This window comes from Salvelinus fontinalis, chromosome 36 (genome assembly GCF_029448725.1).
Source record: "Salvelinus fontinalis isolate EN_2023a chromosome 36, ASM2944872v1, whole genome shotgun sequence".
Classification (NCBI taxonomy): domain Eukaryota; kingdom Metazoa; phylum Chordata; class Actinopteri; order Salmoniformes; family Salmonidae; genus Salvelinus; species Salvelinus fontinalis.
The window spans coordinates 31,470,935-31,477,373 of record NC_074700.1 but is presented as its reverse complement, the minus strand read 5'-3'; the positions used below and the strand labels follow the sequence as shown (position 1 = coordinate 31,477,373).

General features: G+C 50.4%; 1 long non-coding RNA gene across 1 annotated transcript; it reads left to right on the top strand.

Annotated features, from left to right (window-relative positions):
• Window positions 1-899: 899 nt before the first annotated feature.
• On the top strand, window positions 900-6,212 carry LOC129835597 (uncharacterized). The gene is made up of 3 exons (XR_008756474.1): window positions 900-3,656; window positions 3,825-3,890; window positions 4,599-6,212. It is a non-coding gene; the product is annotated as an uncharacterized LOC129835597 (long non-coding RNA).
• Window positions 6,213-6,439: the final 227 nt, after the last annotated feature.

The window sequence follows — 6,439 nt, the reverse complement described above, 5'->3', positions numbered from 1 at the left end:
ATGGGGGGGAGGGGGGGGGGTGAGAGAGAGAGTTCACCTCAGCGGTACAGAGTGGAGGTAATGGGGGGGGGGGGGGGGGGGGGTGAGAGAGAGAGTTCACCTCAGCGGTACAGAGTGGAGGTAATGGGGGGGGGGGGGGGTGAGAGAGAGAGAGTTCACCTCAGAGGTACAGAGTGGAGGTAATGGGGGGGGGGGTGAGAGAGAGAGAGCTCACCTCAGAGGTACAGAGTGGAGGTAATCGGGGGTGGGGGTGGGGGGGGGGGTGAGAGAGTTCACCTCAGAGGTACAGAGTGGAGGTAATGGGGGGGTGGGGGGGGGTGAGAGAGTTCACCTCAGAGGTACAGAGTGGAGGTAATGGGGGGGGGAGGGGGTGAGAGAGTTCACCTCAGAGGTACAGAGTGGAGGTAATGGGGGGGGGGGGGGGGTGAGAGAGTTCACCTCAGAGGTACAGAGTGGAGTAATGGGGGGGGGGGGTGAGAGAGAGAGTTCACCTCAGAGTACAGAGTGGAGGTAATGGGGGGGGGGGGGGGGGGTGAGAGAGTTCACCTCAGAGGTACAGAGTGGAGGTAATGGGGGGGGGGGGGGGGTGAGAGAGTTCACCTCAGAGGTACAGAGTGGAGGTAATGGGGGGGGGGGGAGTGAGAGAGAGAGTTCACCTCAGAGGTGCAGAGTGGAGGTAATGGGGGGGTGAGAGAGAGAGAGTTCACCTCAGAGGTACAGAGTGGAGGTAATGGGGGGAGGGGGGGGGGGGTGAGAGAGAGAGAGTTCACCTCAGAGGTACAGAGTGGAGGTAATGGGGGGGGGGGGTGAGGGAGTTCACCTCAGAGGTACAGAGTGGAGGTAATGGGGGGGGGGGGGGGGGGTGAGAGAGTTCACCTCAGAGGTACAGAGTGGAGAAAGTCAGGGGGTGTGTGGGGGGGATTTCTTAATTCCCATCTCGTTCTCTCTTTCTCTCCCCGACGTCTCGTTCTCTCTTTCTCTCCCCGACGTCTCGTTCTCTCTTTCCTTCCCTGACGTCTCGTTCTCTCTTTCCCTCCCTGACATTCTCTCTTTCCCTCCCTGACGTCTCGTTCTCTCTTTCCCTCCCCGACGTCTCGTTCTCTCTTTCCCTCCCCGACGTCTCGTTCTCTCTTTCCCTCCCCGACGTCTCGTTCACTCTTTCCCTCCCTGACGTCTCGTTCTCTCTTTCCCTCCCTGACGTCTCGTTCTCTCTTTCCCTCCCTGACGTCTCGTTCTCTCTTTCCCTCCCTGACGTCTCGTTCTCTCTTTCCCTCCCTGACGTCTCGTTCTCTCTTTCCCTCCCTGACGTCTCGTTCTCTCTTTCCCTCCCTGACGTCTCGTTCTCTCTTTCCCTCCCTGACGTCTCGTTCTCTCTTTCCCTCCCCGACGTCTCGTTCTCTCTTTCCCTCCCCGACGTCTCGTTCTCTCTTTCCCTCCCCGACGTCTCGTTCTCTCTTTCTCTCCCCGACGTCTCGTTCTCTCTTTCCCTCCCCGACGTCTCGTTCTCTCTTTCCCTCCCCGACGTCTCGTTCTCTCTTTCCCTCCCCGACATCTCGTTCTCTCTTTCCCTCCCCGATGTCTCGTTCTCTCTTTCCCTCCCCGACGTCTCGTTCTCTCTTTCCCTCCCTGACGTCTTTTTCTCTCTTTCCCTCCCTGACGTTCTCTCTTTGCCTCCCTGACGTCTCGTTCTCTCTTTCCCTCACGTTCTCTCTTTCCCTCCCTGACGTCTCGTTCTCTCTTTCCCTCACGTTCTCTCTTTCCCTCCCTGACGTCTCGTTCTCTCTTTGCCTCCCTGACGTCTCGTTCTCTCTTTCCCTCACGCTCTCTCTCCCTCCCTGACGTCTCATTCTCTCTTTCCCTCCCCGATGTCTCGTTCTCTCTTTCCCTCCCCGACGTCTCGTTCTCTCTTTCCCTCCCCGACATTCTCTCTTTCCTTCCCTGACGTCTCGTTCTCTCTTTCCCTCCCCGACGTCTCGTTCTCTCTTTCCCTCCCCGACGTCTCATTCTCTCTTTCCCTCCCCGATGTCTCGTTCTCTCTTTCCTTCCCCGACGTCTCGTTCTCTCTTTCCCTCCCTGACATTCTCTCTTTCCCTCCCTGACGTCTCGTTCTCTCTTTCCCTCCCCGATGTCTCGTTCTCTCTTTCCCTCCCCGACGTCTCGTTCTCTCTTTCCCTCCCTGACGTCTCGTTCTCTCTTTCCCTCCCTGACGTCTCGTTCTCTCTTTCCCTCCCTGACGTTCTCTCTTTCCCTCCCTGACGTCTCGTTCTCTCTTTCCCTCCCTGACGTTCTCTCTTTCCCTCCCTGATGTCTCGTTCTCTCTTTCCCTCCCTGACGTTCTCTTTCCCTCCCTAACGTCTCGTTCTCTCTTTCCCTCCCTGACGTCTCGTTCTCTCTTTCCCTCCCTGACGTCTCGTTCTCTCTTTCCCTCCCTGACGTTCTCTCTTTCCCTCCCTGACGTCTCGTTCTCTCTTTCCCTCCCTGACGTCTCGTTCTCTCTTTCCCTCCCTGACGTCTCGTTCTCTCTTTCCCTCCCTGACGTTCTCTCTTTCCCTCCCTGACGTTCTCTCTTTCCCTCCCTGACGTTCTCTCTTTCCCTCCCTGACGTTCTCTCTTTCCCTCCCTGACGTTCTCTCTTTCCCTCCCTGACGTCTCGTTCTCTCTTTCCCTCCCTGATGTTCTCTCTTTCCCTCCCTGACGTTCTCTCTTTCCCTCCCTGATGTCTCGTTCTCTCTTTCCTTCCCTGACGTTCTCTCTTTCCCTCCCTGACGTTCTCTCTTTCCCTCCCTGACGTCTCGTTCTCTCTTTCCCTCCCTGACGTTCTCTCTTTCCCTCCCTGATGTCTCGTTCTCTCTTTCCCTCCCTGACGTTCTCTTTCCCTCCCTGACGTCTCGTTCTCTCTTTCCCTCCCCGACGTCTCGTTCTCTCTTTCCCTCCCCGACGTCTCGTTCTCTCTTTCCCTCCCCGACGTCTCGTTCTCTCTTTCCCTCCCTGACGTCTCGTTCTCTCTTTCCCTCCCTGACGTCTCGTTCTCTCTTTCCCTCCCTGACGTTCTCGCTTTCCTTCCATGACGTCTCTTTCTCTCTTTCCCTCCCTGACGTCTCGTTCTCTCTTTCCCTCCCCGACGTCTCGTTCTCTCTTTCCTTCCCTGACGTCTCGTTCTCTCTTTCCCTCCCCGACGTCTCGTTCTCTCTTTCCCTCCCCGACGTCTCGTTCTCTCTTTCCCTCCCTGACGTCTCATTCTCTCTTTCCCTCCCTGACGTCTCGTTCTCTCTTTCCCTCCCCGACGTCTCGTTCTCCCTTTCCTTCCCCGACGTCTCGTTCTCTCTTTCCCTCCCTGACGTTCTCGCTTTCCCTCCATGACGTCTCTTTCTCTCTTTCCCTCCCTGACGTCTCGTTCTCTCTTTCCCTCCCCGACGTCTCGTTCTCTCTTTCCCTCCCCGACGTCTCGTTCTCTCTTTCCCTCCCCGACGTCTCGTTCTCTCTTTCCCTCCCCGACGTTCTCTCTTTGTCAGCCTCTATCCAGAAGCGCTTGAAGAAAGAGAAAAGATTGAAGAGGAAACTACAGGAAGTGTTGTCGTTTGAGTCCAAGAGGAGGGAGAGAGTTGAGGATGCTCTGAAACACTGTTCCTCTCTCTCTCCTCCCAGCTGCAGCAACGGTGAGGCTCCTGTCTGTTCTCTGATGGTTTCTGGATGCTGTTATTCATATCTCATTGAGAGGTGACGTCAGCAGAAAAGGATATTAGATGTGTTTTGAAAACGTCGGTCTATTGCATCGTTTACGGTCTATTTAACTGTCTGAACTCTTGGTTTCTTCTTGACCACAGATATTGAGGAACCAGAAGAGGAACCTGAACTGAATGGTAACCAGCATGACAATCCTACAGTCCAAGGTATGGACACACATCTTACCCATATTCCAGTCAGTCTGGGAGCACTGTGAACGGTACAGATACCCATAGGTTTGGTAGAGGAGAGGAATACTGTAAACAGTACAGATACCCATAGGTTTGGTAGAGGAGAGGAATACTGTAAACAGTACAGATACCCATAGGTTTGGTAGAGGAATACTGTAAACAGTACAGATACCCATAGGTTTGGTAGAGGAGAGGAATACTGTAAACAGTACAGATACCCATAGGTTTGGTAGAGGAATACTGTAAACAGTACAGATACCCATAGGTTTGGTAGAGGAGAGGAATACTGTAAACAGTACAGATACCCATAGGTTTGGTAGAGGAATACTGTAAACAGTACAGATACCCATAGGTTTGGTAGAGGAGAGGAATTTCAAATAGTCATAAATGCAGTTTTTTATTATATTCAGAAGAGTAGAATTAATTTTATTTTGTAGTAGCTATAAATACAATCCATGACTCTGAAGGGTCTTTAATATGTTCTGCTCTACTCATTACTTCTCTTTTCTTCCTTCTGTCCCCCCTCCTCCTCCTCCTCCTCCTCCTCCTCCTCCTCCTCCCTCTCCTCCTCCTCCTCCTCCTCCTCCCCCTCCTCCTCCTCCTCCTCTCTCCACTCCATATCGTTCTCTAAAATCTCTGTCATATGCATTCTTTTCCGCCTCCCCCTTCTGTCCCTCGTCCCAGAATCCTGTTCGTTCCTGAAGACCCCGCTACTGTTCTAATTACATCGCTGCGAGCTCATCACGGAACACCCGGCCTGTTGCCACGACAGCCTGGAAAGGGAACAACTCTCCTGTTTGGATTGACTGAAAGGAGAGGGGAGGGACGTTTAAAAGAAATGAACTGATTAACTAAAAAGGTGGTCAGACTGCGTCAGAATGTTCCGTCGTTAGTTCATTCTGTCGTTTATTCATCCCTCTGTATTTGGACTGATGGAAATACCTTTTCTTATGTTCTTATCTCTCTCTCTCTCTCTCTCTCTCTCTCTGTCTCTCTCTCTCTCTTTCCATCTCTCTGTCTCTCTTTCTCTCTCTATCCCTCTATCTCTCTGTGTCTCTATCTCTCTGTCTCTCTCTCTCTCTGTCTCTCCCTCTCTCTGTCTCTCCCTCTCTCTGTCTCTCTATCCCTCTGTCTCTCCCTATCTCTCTGTCTCTCTCTTTCTCTCTGTGTCTCTCTCTCTTTATTTTGGGAAATATTGAAAGCATAAACATCTGTTCCTAGCCACTGAGCTCTAACTCCTCACCTTTGACCCCTGGACCTTGGGCCTATCAGAGTGAGGGCGGTTGTGTGCTACGTGTTTAACTATTGTTTAATCACAGAGAGTGAAGTGAGGAGTCTGCAGAAAGACCTGCTAGATAGATAGTACTGAGTGCGTCCCAAAAAGACTACTTATATAGCACCCTGGTTTATATTGTCTGGTTGGAGTTTAAAAAAGATCAATACAGTTTAATATACTGAACAAAAAATATAAACACAACATGCAACAATTTCTAAGATTTTACTGAGTTACAGTTTATATGAAGGAAATCAGTCAATTGATATGAATTCATGAGAACCTAATCTATGGATTTCACATGACTGGAAATACAGATATGCTTCTGTTGGTCACAGATACCGTTAATAAAAAGGTAGGATCAGGAAACCAGTCAGTATCTGGTGTGACCATGTGCCTCATACAGCGCGACACATCTCCTTCACATAGAGTTGATCAGGATGTTGATTGGTGGCCTGTGGAATGTTTGTCCCACTTTCTCTTCCATGGCTGTGTGAAGTCGCTGGATATCGGCGAGAACTGGAAAAACGCTGTCGTACACGTCGATCCAGAGCATCCCAAACATGCTCAACGGGTGACATGTTATATAAATTGTATTTTAATGTTTAAGGACTCTTGGAAGATTAGTCCAAATGAGAACACAAATATCTGGTGAGTATGCAGGCCATGGAAGAACCGGGACATTATCCTGCTGAAACATGAGGTGATGGTGGTGAGGGCGCGACAACGGACCTCAGGATCTCATCACTGTATTTTTTTGTTGGTGTGCAATTCAAATTACCATCGATAAAATGCAATTGTGTTCGTTGTGTCCGTAGCTGTCTTCCTGCCCATAACCATAACCCCACCATGGGACACTCTGCACTCAAGCCTCCTTGGATTGATATAACCACGTACCACGTCTCTTAGAAATTAGCTTTCTGTGTATTTATTTCATAAAAACATGAGACCAACACTTGACATGTTTCTATCTTTGTTCAGTATAATACTACAGTATAGTTCAGTATATAAAATATAGAATATGAGACTCTGTCTGCGTTTTTTTTTGTTTGTACGTATTTTCTGCAGTTACGTGAAATGAGTCGACACACACACACATATACACACACACACATATATACACACATATACACATACACAAACATATACACGTACAGACACACACACACACATATACACACACACATATACACACACATATATACACACACATACATACAAGGTGGTTCCATTTAGTGTGTCTGTTTACTCT